Source organism: Meleagris gallopavo, chromosome 20 (assembly GCF_000146605.3).
Source record: "Meleagris gallopavo isolate NT-WF06-2002-E0010 breed Aviagen turkey brand Nicholas breeding stock chromosome 20, Turkey_5.1, whole genome shotgun sequence".
NCBI lineage: Eukaryota > Metazoa > Chordata > Aves > Galliformes > Phasianidae > Meleagris > Meleagris gallopavo.
Window position 1 is genome coordinate 1,933,627 of NC_015030.2, and position 3,180 is coordinate 1,936,806.

General features: G+C 50.3%; 1 protein-coding gene across 3 annotated transcripts in view; it reads right to left on the reverse strand.

Moving 5' to 3' along the window:
* The window catches only part of PIK3R5 (phosphoinositide-3-kinase regulatory subunit 5), a 42,428-nt gene extending 41,831 nt beyond the window's left edge, over positions 1–597 (reverse strand). For 2 of the 3 annotated variants that reach the window (XM_010721232.3, XM_010721233.3), the window contains exon 1: positions 418–597. The gene's annotated coding sequence lies outside the window, so the exon portion shown is untranslated. The remainder of the gene's footprint in view (positions 1–417) is intronic. The other variant, XM_010721230.3, reaches the window with a different exon arrangement.
* Positions 598–3,180: the final 2,583 nt, after the last annotated feature.

Consider the following 3,180-nt stretch of genomic DNA (forward strand, 5'->3'; position numbering starts at 1 on the left):
AAAGCAACAAATGAGGAAAAAAAAAAATCCCAGCCCTACTCTGTTCTTCCTTCTCTCTTTTCTCCATCAACACTTTCCTCACCTTCCAGAGCATCAGACCAAAGCTGGCAGGTTTTGTTAGCTCAAGGCTCTCTCTGGCCAGGAGCACAGAGCCACACTGACCTCTCCTCCTGCACAAAGGCAGCCCTGCCACCAGCAGCATCTGCATCTCCCTAGCATCCAGACCTGCTCCTAGTCAGTCTTCGAGGGGTGCAGAAGGCATCAGCACCCCCAGCCCCATCCATAAACACACAAAGGACTGCGTGGGTTGGACAAAACTCAGCCAGTGTAAGAAAAGCCTCTGTTTTTCTCATCAAAAATCAGCAGAAATGACACACATCTGATTTGAGTAAGAAAAGACCAGTTAGGCATACTCACTTTTCAGAGAGGAAACGTGCTTGTTCCTGGCATCGATTATGAAAACCCCTCACCACATGATGCAAGAGTTAATTTTAGCTCCTATCAGCCTTTATCAAGAGAGCAAAGGTTGAAGCTTCATCCAACACCACAGCTGACAACAGGCAGAGCCAAGTGAAGCCCCAGCGAGAGGCAGGTTGGAGATAGCACTGGGCTCTGGCACAGCCCAGCTGGGCTCTGTCGTCAGCACAGCAGGGAAGGTAGAACTCGGCAGAGAAGTGGCAGCTTGGGTGGTTCCTCCCAATGCTCCCCAGGCTGACTTCAGCCCAAGGGAGTGGATCACAACCTTTGGGAGGCCTCCGAAAGTCAGTCAGTGGGCCAGAGGGGACAAGTCTCCAGGTATTTCCATGTTCAGCAGGGAGAATCTCCCAAAGACATGCAGCTCTATCTTCTTCTTGGGAGGGAGCCCAGCACTGGGCATCTCTGGGCATGGATCTCAACTCATGGGTTTTCCAGGGCAGCTGCTGGGTACATGGGGCTCTTTTGGGCATGACCCTCAGGAAAACACCACGTTTTTACAGTGGAAGGTCACACGTGTGTGCACTAGTGTATTTAGGATAGCATCAAACGAGTGGAAGCAGCGATACCACGATGTAACAAAGAAAATCCCATTGGCTCTTCTTCATTCCACCAACACAGCACTTTCTTCTGCCTCTCCAAACTCTCCCTAAGACTTCTTGTTTCTCTCACAGGAACACATCTTGCTTCTCCCTGCTCTGCTACACTGCTTCACTATTTCTTGGGGTTCCCTTTTGTGCATTTTTTTAATACTGCAAAACCATCTGTCATCCCTGGTGGGGCCTGGTGTCCCAGCTGAGCAGAGGAGTGCAGAGCCCACCCACCCAAGGGTCCAGACCCCAACCTCTCCCCCTCACAGCCTTTCATCCAACCCCCTCAGGATGAAGGGCAATAAGAGCCCACACGATTTCCTTTCAGCCTATTCAGAAAAACAAGTTTGCATGTGAGATTTCCATTGGCTCCACCTCTGCCTGATTACTCCAGCTGTGAAACAAAGCAAGTGAGAGACAAAGCACTGCACACAGGCAGTGTGATCATTCCAGAGGGCTTTATGTGAGCCTTATGCCAAGCCCACTAAATAGATTAACTTACAGCATAAACAAGCAAGTAAATCTTTCCCCCAAAGCCCCGTGTATCCAAAGGAAGCTTTAGAAGTTACTTCCTGCCATTGTGGAGGCCCTGCTGGGAACCCAGAAGTATTTTCAGTCCCTGGCATGGTTGCCCAAAAACTTCAGTTCCCTTCCAGCACTGCTGATGGCAGCTCCACAGAAGACAGATGATGGTGAGAATGGTTTTGGCTGTTCCTCATCACACTTAGGCCAACAGCAAGTGAGGTGGTGACTGACACCCGCTCCCAGAGCTCAACGAGGGCCTGGGGCTGCTTTGGGCAGAAGGGTTGGTACAGCCCTAACCAGCTCCCGTGCACAGGAGAAGTCACCAAACCCTTCCAGTGTCACAGGAGCAAACGATGCAGCAGACACAACCTGAGCTCCTTCCAGTCCTCAGTTCCTCCCATGATGAGCAATGCCCTCATCCCAACTCATCACCAAGAGCCAAGTTCCCAGGAACTAAGTTGCACCAGTGGATGTTCAGATCGGATATTAGTAACAATTCATTCTCAGAAAGAGTGATGATGCAGTGGCACAGCTGCACAGGGCGGCGGGGTGTCACCATCCCTGGAAGTGTTCAAGCACCGTGGAGATGTGGCACTGAGGGATGTGGTTGGTGGAGATGGGTTGATGGTTGGATTAGATGATCTTTGTGGTCTTTTCCAATCCAGCACTGCAAGCCAGCAGCTCAAGGACCACCATGAACAAGGTGAGCTGCATATCCAGCAAAAACAGACTTGGACTCCTGCAGCCATTTCTTGTTTCTGCCTGAGTTCATAAAGGATTATGCACTGTTCAGCACTCGGACCAGATCAACCCTAGAGTAATTTGCACCTGAAGAGCAGTCTGGTGAGAACATCAAGCTTATTAGGTTTGCTTGCCATCCAGCTGATCAATCCAATGAGGCAAACCTCAACCAGGAGCCTCTTAGATGAGCAGGATCCATGCCCAGGAACAGGCAGCAGCAGCAGCAGCAGCAGCGTAACCCAGACTGGACATCATTCAGTCACACACAAAGCACCCACAGCCAAGTGCCACCCTAACTTCTTTGCACAGCCCCACATGCACCAGTGTGCAAAGTTTATCAACACAAAGGCACCGAGAACAAAGAAACATTTGTCAAGTTTCACGTGGAGGGACTGCCAGAAACAATGAGAAAAGGGAAATGCCACCTGAAAGGATGAGTGTTGGTTTGCAGAGAAGCCTCAGAGCTGAGGGGGTTTAAATAGACACAGAGTGATGGGGGAAGCAGCTGAAAGGGGAAGCGCTTCATCCTAATTTCAGACCAAACAAGAATGGGCTGTGTGGAAGGGGTGAAAAACTTTTGCAAGTTTGAGACAGCCCAGTCCTTCCTAAGTAAGCCTGCCCATGCAGCACTGCATTTCAACACTGACAAAGCTTTAATCCTAAGGCTGCCTACTGGTATTTCAAATGCTCTGATGTTACAGCACAAAAAAACTCTAACAAAAAAAGAAGAGACACTGCAGCACTGCTCGGGAAGGTCACAAGTTCGGGCTCAGAGCTGACACTGTGACCACAGCAGGACAGTGCTCCCACATGCCCCGCGTTCCCAGGCGTCCTCATCACATGTGCTGCT